Raw genomic sequence first — 12,474 nt, forward strand, 5'->3', positions numbered from 1 at the left:
GGTTGCAGGGCAATCCCTTAAACTTAGCACCTCTCTGAAATTCAACCCTTATTTTAAAATAAACATACTTAAAATTTGAAAACACTGAAATCTCTATTAAATTAATCATCTATAGAATTTTTTAAATAGCCCTGTATTTTGCTCTATTTTATGTGAAACAATTCTTTCAGCCTTAGTTTATACTCTCAAGATAATGGGTTCCATCTTTTTAATTTATCTCAATTCTTACCTTTTGATAGGAATTTATTATTTTCACAGCAGTAGGGGAGAATCATTCTTTACCAAAATGCAGCTATCTGCTATTTATTGAAATAAACATCTATATCTGATACTGTTTCTCAGTATCTAAGAAAAAGAGTTGTGATCACTCTATGTCTTGGCTCTTTCCTTTGTGTTTAATTATGCTAACTTTTGCAGTTGATGTATAATGCTTTCTCATTTTAAAATTAGTTTTGATGTTTATTTACTGATAATACTTGTACACAGAAACAGCACATTGCAAGCATATTCAGGCAATAGTGAAAAGATCTGAAAGTCTTTCTGAAAAGTTAATAGTTGGAACTCAAAAATAGATCCTGCTCATAACAAGCATTTTCTTTTCTACTTCTACTATACCAGAGAGAAGGTTTCATTTTATATGCATAAAGCAAAGTCTATTGTATACATTAAACCAGCTTTATGACAACAGGGAATCTTCATGGGCCTAAAAACAAAAATCAGTAAAATATTTATAAGAAAAAAAATGGCAAGGAAGAGCATGCAATCCCTGGTGATCATTCCATGTTATTAGGTGATGGCTTCAGCCATTTTTGAATTGCAAAATGCAATTATTACTATAAAATCTTTCTCACCATAAAGCCATGCTCTTTCCAAATTGATACAGGTTATTGCGCTGCAAGGAGGTAGTGTTCGTCTCCACTCAGAGCTCAAACAGTTAATGCTCAGCACTTGGGACCAATTTGGCTGACATGAAAGAGCCCCTGGAGTGGTAATGGCTCTTTTCTGGTGATCTGTATATCACTGCACTTAAGTTCTAGAATGCCAGGAGTGCTTCAGATATGAATTTATTTTGTTACTGGGCTTAATGCACCCACTTGAATATTTAGATGAATCACTCTTCTGTCAAACAAATTTCTCTTTTGAATATCAAGCACTTAAAAATAATGCTGATAAATAGGCAATGGATAAAATTATGTTCTGCTTGATCAGATTTTTTATTTTTCCACTTATTCTGGGACCACTAAGATTTGTATAATTCTTCAAGTCCTTTTTGGACTGGAACAAACATAAATAAATATGAAATTGACCTTGATTACAAGGCTGGCTTTTCATGGCCACCATATATGGCCATTAAGCTCAGGCATAGCATAACTTGACAGAGCACTGGTCACTTTTAATCTTTGCAAAGAATGTCCCCTGTATCTGGATGGTGTACAATTGGAACAATAGTACATGGAAGCACTACCATAGATAGATATGAAGCAAGTAAGGAGTTTGATTAAATCATCATTCTGAAATTGCATGGTAGGTCAATGAGTAAATCAGAGCCTTACCTGCTTTGAATGACCTACTTAATAGCATCTGATCTGAGACTACAAGTCAGAATTGACTTAAGAGTTCATCTAGTTCAAACTCATTACAGTATAAGTTAGGTAAACTTAAGTTCCTACTCACCAAAGGGTTGAACTAAGTCCTGTAGGTAGCTAGTAGCTGTCAAAGCTAGTAAATTCCAGTCTATAGATTTCTTTTCCAGTGCTCTGTTTTCAAAACTCTATGCTAACTCTCATTATCTTATTAATATGTTGACAGTCACCTCTCCCCTGATTATAAGAGACATCACTGGGAAGTGACCTTACAATAATAGAGTTGTGGTTTTAACCTCCCTTGAAGTCCATTCTGCTATAGGGATTCCATAGTTTTGATCTTGGCTTGTTAACCTCATTAGCATTGATTCTCAACACCTGTGCCTGTGGTTAGTTGGGACGCTAGGGTGCGTATGACTTCTTTGTACCAGAGCCCACCACCAATAATCATTTCTCCCATGACCAAATAGAGTATGAACAGCCAGAAATACTGAATCCAGAATCTTGTATGGACATTGAACAGGTTATTATAAAGATTTCATTTATATGCATATTTGATAATATTTCATGCAATAGAGGTTTTGGACAATAGGTGAAGGAACAGCAAATGAAGTTAATTCTCTTTCTTTTTTTCCTAGTGAAGATGATGGGGTTTTGTGTATTTTCCTAATGAGATGGTGATTTACATGTTTTAGAGAACCACTTACTCTTGGCCCTCTGTGCATGGTTTCAGCCTTGCAGATCTGAAGGCTTATGGAGGCATACATAAGTCCAGAGCAGATGTGTGCAGCTGGGCAAACCATTTTGCCATTGCTCTTCCTTGGAATGATACTCCACATGCCAGGATTTCAAATGAGTTTAATACACATTTTCTTGATTAATGGAAAATGGCAGAGTGTAGGAGACTGAAACAGTTCGTGCTTTGCTTGATTAATTAATAAGGGACTCTCTTTTCCCAGCCTCGACTCATTATGCTAATGAAGTGTCATCAATTAAGGCTTTCCCTTGATTATTGAATCTGTCAGGTAGCGCTCAGTGAAAATGCTGCATTCCTTTGCTGTCTGGGTGGAATTACCATTACAGCTTTTTATGGACTGCTTCTTCCATTAGCTGCTGTTTGTTCTATTTTCTCATTATTGTATCTTTATCTTGACCTTAAGAGAGGTGACTATCAAAACTTGGAATGAACTGGAAAATGTTATCTCTGGAAATACAGGTCAAGAAAATGTGCTAACAGAAAGATACACACCATTTTTCATTCAGAATTCATTTGTAATTATTAATGATATAGTAAAAAATTAATCAAAAGAATATGTTGAACTTTCTAAAGTAGGCCTTTGGCATTGTCATTAGATTAGATAAGCAGTTCCAGAAATACATCATTAACCATTTCCACCCTACTATTCAAATTAAGTGTTTAGAGGAAAGCCCCACCCCCACGCCACCCCCACACACTGGAAATATTCTGAGACCAAAAGAGTACTGATTTAAATGCTTTATTCTCTTTGAAAAAAGTGAAAGTGAAATAGTTAGTCACTCAGTCCTGTCCGATTCTTTTCGACCCCATGGACTGTATGTAGCCCATCAGGTTTCTCTGTCCATGGAATTCTCCAGGCAAGAATACTGGAGTGGGTAGCCATTCCCTTCTCCAAGGGATTGTCCCAACTCAGGGATCAGACCCAGATCTCCTGTATTATAGACAGATACTTTACCATCCGAGCCACTGGGGAAACTCATTACTAATTTGTTTGCAGATATTACTTAGATTTGGATCCACTTAAAGATGACAAAAATGTAAAAAGAATAAAGCATAACCAAATACAGCCTCTAGAGTAGGTTTAAAAAACAAGCGTTTTTATATTTCTTCATGGTTTTGCTCCTCAGCACTAAAGATGAGGCTTTTGCTATGGATCAGTTTTGTACCGTGATCTAATTCACTGATTAAGGTATACCTTACTTTAAGGTTAGGTAGTCAAATAGGCCTTAGAAAGCATTACTGCGAACAAAGCTAGTGGAGGTGATGGAATTCCAGTTGAGCTATTCCAAATCCTGAAAGATGATGCTGTGAAAGTGCTGCACTCAATATGCCAGCAAATTTGGAAAATTCAGCAGTGGCCACAGGACTGGAAAAGGTCAGATTTCATTCCAATCCCAAAGAAAGGCAATGCCAAAGAATGCTCAAACTACCACACAATTGCACTCATCTCACACACTAGTAAAGTAATGCTCAAAATTCTCCAAGCCAGGCTTCAGCAATATGTGAACCGTGAACTTCCTGATGTTCAAGCTGGTTTTAGAAAAGGCAGAAGAACCAGAGATCAAATTGCCAACATCCACTGGATCATGGAAAAAGCAAGAGAGTTCCAGAAAAACATCTATTTCTGCTTTATTGACTATGCCAAAGCCTTTGACTGTGTGGATCACAATAAACTGTGGAAAATTCTGAAAGAGATGGGAATACCAGACCACCTGATCTGCCTCTGGAGAAATTTGTATGCAGGTCAGGAAGCAACAGTTAGAACTGGACATGGAACAACAGACTGGTTCCAAATAGGAAAAGGAGTTCATCAAGGCTGTATATTGTCACCCTGTTTATTTAACTTATATGCAGAGTACATCATGAGAAACGCTGGACTGGAAGAAGCACAAGCTGGAATCAAGATTGCCGGGGGAAATACCAATAACCTCAGATATGCAGATGACACCATCCTTATGGCAGAAAGTGAAGAGGAACTCAAAAGCCTCTTGATGAAAGTGAAAGTGGAGAGTGAAAAAGTTGGCTTAAAGCTCAACATTCAGAAAACGAAGATCATGGCATCTGGTCCCACCACTTAATGGGAAATAGATGGGGAAACAGTGGAAACAGTGTCAGACTTTATTTTTCTGGGCTCCAAAATCACTACAGATGGTGACTTCAGCCATGTAATAAAAAGACGCTTACTCCTTGGAAGGAAAGTTATGACCAACCTAGATAGCATATTCAAAAGCAGAGACGTTACTTTGCCAACAAAGGTCCGTCTAGTCAAGGCTACGGTTTTTCCAGTGGTCATGTATGGATGTGAGAGTTGGACTGTGAAGAAGGCTGAGCACCGAAGAATGAATGCTTTTGAGCTGTGGTGTTGGAGAAGACTCTTGAGAGTCCCTTGGACTGCAAGGAGATCCAACCAGTCCATTCTGAAGGAGATCAGCCCTGGGATTTCTTTGGAAGGAATGATGCTAAAGCTGAAACTCCAGTACTTTGGCCACCTCATGCGAAGAGTTGACTCAATGGAAAAGACTCTGATGCTGGGAGGGATTGGGGGCAAGAGGAGAAGGGGACGACAGAGGATGAGATGGCTGGATGGCATCACTGACTTGATGGACGTGAGTCTGAGTGAATCCAGGAGTTGGTGATGGACAGGGAGGCCTGGCGTGCTGCGATTCATGGGGTCGCAAAGAGTCGGACATGACTGAGCAACTGATCTGATCTGATCTGAGTCTCCATTAATGAGGGGCTGCTAAGCCATGTCTAAAGGCTCTAAGTAGAAGACCTGAGTACGGCACTCATAATCATCCATCTTATCTGCTTTTGGTAACTGACATCTTGGAGGAGCAGTAATAATTAATTATTTTAATTTTCTCATCAGTTCACCTAAAGTAAAAAGTAGTTATATTTTGTGGTATATCTCTGGTCTTGAAAAAATTCTTTTTCAACTGGTGGTATCATCTGTTTAACTCATTCATCAGCTTCTTCGTTTTCTTAACTACAGAATGAGGAGACAGTATTCATTCATGGCTGTTTTTCTGGAGATTTTGAATATAAATGAATATATATATATATATTTCTTATTATAAATCATCATATCGCATCTTCAGTGGCCACATCTGAAGTGATTAGGTTGGAGAATGACCAACTTGGAAGTTTCACAGTTCACCTATCTTCATGATGGTGAAATTCCTGGCATTCATTGGTTTATGAGCACATACTCTTCTCTTGTTGGCACACGAGTGCTTCGTTTCCACTTTTCATTTTAATATATATCAGACTTACAGAAAAATTTCGAGAATACCAATTGAATGTTCATATCCATATCACTGAAATTTCTAAATTGTTAATGATTTTATGGGCTTGTTGTTTCTGAGGTAATGCAATTCCATTGAGAATGAATTCGCTTCTGACAAGTTCCATGTTCCAGTCATTTTCACATTCTCGTTAAGCAAGAGTTTTTCCATGTTTCCTTGGTGGCTCAGACAGTTAAGAATCTGCCTGCAATGCAGGAGACCCTGGTTTGATCCCTGGGTTGGGAAGATCCCCTGGAGAAGGAGATGGCAATCCACTCCAGTATTCTTGCTTGGGAAATCCCATGAACAAGAGAAGCTAGGTAGGCTCCAGTCCATAGCATCACAGAGTCAGACATGACTGAGCAACTCAATATACAACATGCTTATAGGAGTTTTGTATCTATTAATATATTTAATGTTCATAACAACCAAATGTGGCAGGCATTACTTTAGTTAAGGAAGAGAATAATGAAACATGAAAATGTTAAAGATAGCTCATGTTCACACAGCTAGTTGGGAGGTGGGCTAGGATTCACACCCAGGCCGTTTGACTCCAGGATCTGTCTGTTTAACTACTTTATGGCTCTGTTTCACAAAACACTAAATTCCTACCAGGAAGAAAGTTTGTTAGCGGAGGTGACCATTTGGCATCGACCATGGCAAAGTATTGACATGTCTGTTAAAATGATTATATCCAATTTCCTTTTGGTTAACTGTTGGTTACTGACTAAACACGGTATCGTTTATCATACTGTTTTTAATCTGTCAATCTGGTATACAATATACATATTCAGGCCCTGAAATCTATTTCTCTAAAAATAATCACAATTAATCAATTATATAAATATGGCATCCCTTTCTATACACATTTTATTCTGTATTTCAAAACAGGCAGGACACAAAGATTGTGTTATACACACAGCATGACTTTAGTTATGAATGACAGAATCATATCTCATATCCTCAGATCTATGGTACTCATCTATTTCTCTCACTCAACCAACATTGCAGTATTATAAATATAACAGTCTTATGACTTCAAATTTAATGACAGCAGGAACATGTACACTTTGGTGAAAAATTGAACATAAGTTGTTTTCCACAATGAGAGTGAAATTTTATTGTTAAGAAGAAGAAACTGACAGAGTAATTTGATTCTAAAAAATATTTTATCCCGGTTCATCCTATCTAGTTATCATGACTTTAATATAAAAAATAAACCAAATAGAAGATTAAAATGATGACAATGAATATATACACACTGCAGTTGGTAGGGCTTAAACTAATTTTTCATTCCCTGGGTAACTTGATCTTCCACTAGTTTGTTTCAGAAGGTTATTTTCCATTTTTCTACATCACATGGAACAAATTCAAGTATGACTACCAAGTGGAATACTGGCTCTAAGGGTTGAGTAAATTGCCCTTTCTGCACAGCCACCTGCAAGAATCTGAGGCTTGGGGCACATCCTCTAAAGGAACTACAATCTCAGGCCTGAATTCTGATGATTACCCATCATTGAACCAGTTTATCCTTAGATTTAGATTCATTTCTCACCAAGATCCTTCTGAGAAGATAAGACATTCCATATTGAGGCAGTCAGTACCGCCTCTGCTTGGCAGCTAGTGGAGGTGATGGAATTCAGCTGAGCTATTTCATCATCCTAAAAGATGATACTGTTAAAGTGCTACACTCAATATGCCAGCAAATATGGAAAACTCAGCAATGGCCACAGGACTGAAGAAGGTCAGTTTTCATTTCAGTCCCAAAGAAGGGCAATGCTAAAGGATGTTCAAACTACCATATGAGTGCACTCATCTCACATGCTAGCAAAGAAATGCTCAAAATTCTCCAAGCCAGGCTTCAACAGGACGTGAACTGAGAACCTCCATATGTTCAAGCAGGATTTAGAGAAGGCAGAGGACCGGAGAGATCAAATTGCCAACATCTGTTGGATCATTGAAAAAGCAAGAGAATTCCAGAAACATCAACTTCTGCTTCATTGACTAAGTTAAAGCTGTTGACTGTGTAGATCATAACAAACTGGAACATTCTTTAAGAGATAGGAATACCAGACTACCTTATCTACCTCCTGAGAAACCTATATGCAGGTCAAGAAGCAACAGTTAGAACCAGACATAGAACATCAGATTGCTTCAAATTTGGGAAAGGAGTACCTCAAGGTTGTGTACTGTCACCCTGCCTATTTAACTTATATACAGAGTACATCATGTGAAATGCTGTGCTGGATGAAGCACAAGCTGAAATAAAGATTGTCAGGAGAAACATCAGTAACCTCACATATGCAAATGACACCACTCTTATGGAAGAAAGTGAAGAGGAACTAAAGAGCCTCCTGATGAAGGTGAAAGAGGAGAGTGAAAAAGTTGGCTTAAAATTCAACATTCAAAAAACAAAGATCATGGCATCTGGTCCCATCACTTCATAGCAAATAGATGGGGAAACAAAGGAAACAGTGACAGACTTTATTTTGGGGGCTCCAAAACCACTGCAGATGACTGTAGCCATGAAATTAAAAGATGGTTGCTCCTTGGAAGGAAAGCTATGACAAACCTAGAAAGGGTATTAAAAAACAGAGACATTACTTTGCCAACAAAGGTCTGTCTAGTCAAAACTATGGTTTTTCCAGTAGTCATGTATGGATTAAGGAGGCTGAATGCTGAAGACTTGATGCTTTTGAGTTGTGGTGTTGGAGAAGACTCTTGAGAGTCCCTTGGGCTGCAAGGAGATCAAACTAGTCAATCCTAAAGGCAATCAATCCTGAATATTCATTAGAAGGACTGGTGCTGAAGCTGAAACTTCAATACTTTGGCCACTTGATGTGAAGGGACATGAGTTTGAGCAAGCAAGATGTTGAAGGACAGGGAAGACTGGCAGTCCATGGGGTTGCTAGGAATTAGACACGACTGAGCAACTGAACAACAGCAGCAGCATACTTAGATTTATTTATGGATCAGTCTTTCTTTAGTGCTGTAACAGGTTTGGGACTCAAAGAAAGAGTTAAAGGTGTGAACCAACGAGAGCACATATAGGGTTCCAATGAACTACAGACATTATTCCTGAAAGCAAAGGAAAGGAGTACTCTCTGACAAGAGAAATAAACTTTAGTATTAGCTGATGGAGCTAACTAGGCATCAATATACTCAGAAATGAATTCTATTATATGCCTTCCTCTCATTGAAAAACTCAGAACACCAGAATAAAAATGTGTTCCATACAAGCAAGTAGTAAAGTATCTCATTTGTACTCAACACCACAGTTCAAAAGCATCAATTTTTTTGGCACTCAGTTTTCTTTATAGTCCAACTCTCACACCCATGTATGACTACTGGAAAACCATAGCTTTGACTAGATGGACTTTTTTCGGCTAAGTAATGTCTCTGCTTCTTAATATGCTGTCTAGGTTGGTCATAACTTTTCTTCCAAGGAGCAAGTATCTTTTAATTTCATGGCTGCAGTCACCATCTGCAGTGATGTTGGAGCCCAAGAAAATAAAGCTTGTCACTGTTTCCATTGTTTCCCCATCTTTTTGCCATGAAGTGATAGGACAGGATGCCATGATCTTTGTTTTTTGAATGTTGAGTTTTAAAGCAGCTTTTTACCTGTCCTCTTTCACTTTCATCAAGAGGCTCTTGAGGTTCTTCCTCCCTTTCTGCCATAAGGGTGATATCATCTACATATCTGAAGTTATTGATACTTCTCCTGGCAATCTTGATTCCAGCTTGTGCTTCATCCAGCCTGGCATTTTGCATGAGGTATTCTGCATATAAGTTAAATAAGCAGAGTGACTATATACAGCCCTGACGTACTCCTTTCCCAGTTTGGAACCAATCAGTTGATCTGTGTCCAGTTCTCCTATTGCTTCTTGACCTGCATATAGATTTCTTAAGAGGCAGATAAGGTGGTCTGGTATTCCTATCTCTTGAAGAATTCTCCCCAGTTTGTTGTGATCTATACACTCAAAGGCTTTGGCGTAATCAATAAAGCAGAAGTAGACATTTTTCTGGAATTATCTTGCTTTTTCAATGATCCAACAGATGTTGGCAATTTGATCTCTGATTCCTCTGCCTTTTCTAAAACCAGCTTAAACATCTGGAAGTTCATGGTTCATGTCCTGTTGAAGCCTGGCTTGGAGAATTTTGAGCATTACTTTACTAGCATGTGAGATGAGTGCAATTGTGTGGTAGTTTGAGCATTCTTTGGCATTGCCTTTCTTTGGGATTGGAATGAAAACTGACCTTTTCCAGTTCTGTTCCACTACTGAGTTTTCCATATTTGCTGGCATATTGAGTGTAGCACTTATACAACATCATCTTTTAGGATGATGAAATAGCTCAGCTGGAATTCCACCACCTCCACTAGCTTTGTTTGTAGTGATGCTTCCTAAGGCCCACTTGACTTCATATTCCAGGTGTCTGGATCTAGGTGAGTGATCACACCATCATGGATATCTGGGTCATGAAGATCTTTTTTTGTATAGTTATTCTGTGTATCCTTGCCATTTCTTCTTTTATCTTCTGCTTCTGTTAGGATTGGAACAGAAGCAGAAGATATTGGATTCGAACTTTCACTACAACTTCTGACTTCCAGGGAAGGATGAGGAGCTGGAGATTGAGTTCAATCACCAATGGCCAACACAGGCCATGCCTGTGTAATTAAGCCTCTATAAAAATCCAAAAGGTCAGCGTTCTGAGAGCTGCTTGACTTGGAATATGACCCCCAGGGCAGTGTTGGAAACTGCAAACTGATATTAGAGAAGTTGTCCTCGGTTTTAATTCTAATGACTTTGGGGTGGAGACACTTCCCATACTCTGTATACTTGGAAATTCCATGGGCTACTGTGGGAAATAGCTCAGTTGGTAAAGAATGTGTTTGCAAGGCAGGAGACCGTGGTTTGTTTCCTCTGTTGGGAAGATCTGCTGGAGAAGCAACAGGCTACTCCAGTATTCTTGAGCTTCCCTTGTGGCTCAGCTGGTAAAGAATCCACCTGCAATGAGGGAGACCTGGGTTCAATCCCTGAGTGGGAAGATCCCCTAGAGAAGGGAAAGGCTACCCACTCCAGTATTCATGCCTAGAGAATTCCATGGACCATATAGTCCATGGGGTAGCAAAGAGCTGTACATGACTGAGCGACTTTCAAAAAAAAAAAAAAAACTATGGGAAATAACTTTTCTTATGCTGATCTCTTGCGTATTTGGGTTCAGTTTTGTTTTGTTTTGTTTTGTTTAGTCTATCCTACGCTAATTAATACAAAGGTTAAAATCTATAACATCTAATTGAGACTGTCCAGATCTAAGAAATGGATTAATCTTACTTTAAACTAATGTAGGGGATAATTAAAACTCTCTATTTACCTGCAAAATGTTTCAAATTGTATATAGTGAATGAGAGATAAACAGGCTAAAACACCTTAAAAATTATAGGTTGCCTATATTTCCTAACACTATACTGATAATGTTTAACAGTCATCTTGAGTTTTCTATGTCCTAATTTTAAAAAAGAAAAGCTGAAATAACCCCCAAATTAATGTATGACTATATGTAGAATGAACAGAGAGCACGATTACTGCTTGTTCCCTTTGCTGTTGTATTTTAAGATACTGAAGTGTTAGAAAGAAGTCTATTGTGATGTCATTTGAAAATAAACTATTTTTTCCTATTGAATCTTCATATCCCTGGAAGCTGAATATGTTACCATGATTCCGAATGCATATTAGCAGAAAATTTTGCAAACCAAAGAAGAAAATAAAGCAATACACAGTTTAGCATTCATATTTGTTCCAGGTTTTCCATTACAAGAGTCATTATAGAAAATCAGTAACACAGAAAGGAGATAGTTGTACCCAAATATTAGATATTTTTCTAATACAGAAATAAAAATACTTAAAGTGAATACTTTTATTTCAGTATCATATAATTTTGTAATTTCAATTTCTGATGTGTTAAAATTTTCTTTGTTTTCATATAAACTCTTACATCTCCCATTTTATTTTTAGGTGATATAAGTTGGAGCCTCAGGTGCCAGTTTTTTGTTTTCTTTTTTTTTTTTAACCTCATTTTCTTTTTCTTGATATATCTAGGAAATTAAGAAGTAAAACAGGAAACATAATGTTCTGATAAGAAAACAACAGGCTTGTTGTGCTGAGGTAGTACAAGCAGTAATTCTGCATTGCAGTTATTACTACAGAATCAATAAGTATGAAACTAGAAAACAAATGCATCTTACTGAAAGTTTAATCAACCAGCAATCTCTGGTAGTGCCCTTCTGTGAAACAGTGTCATTTTTATGAAGAATTTATTAACTTACATTTTACTTTTGAATTGTTGTATTCAAGAGCAGTATCATTATTTAAAAACTATACTCTGCTAATTTCTGTGTAAATCATGATCTAAAGGTACATATAGGATTGAAAGAAGGGCCAAATGGAGAAGGGGCCAGATTTCACCAAAATAAAATATTTATTAAATGTCACAACTACAGCTGTTACTATTCTAAACAATTAAAATGTGATAAATTATGTAATAAAATGCATGTCTTTGAGTTTACAGCACGTTCTTAAAAAAAAAAAAAAACAACACAATAAAACTGATACATATTCATCCTAGGAGAGCAAAAAAGAAGAAAATAAAATTTACCTGTAATTCTGCTAAGGAATAGTCAATTTTCTGTCTGGCTCACTTCTACCTATCTAGCCATCGATCATCATCTATCTATATCCTCTGTCTCATGTGTGCTTTCAAACTTTCTAAGCTTTGTGTATGCTTCTTAATTTTTAGCAAATTGGATTATACAATTTTATTTTCTCTATTGCACACTTCACATATACTGTAT

Source organism: Bos mutus, chromosome 21 (genome assembly GCF_027580195.1).
Source record: "Bos mutus isolate GX-2022 chromosome 21, NWIPB_WYAK_1.1, whole genome shotgun sequence".
NCBI lineage: Eukaryota > Metazoa > Chordata > Mammalia > Artiodactyla > Bovidae > Bos > Bos mutus.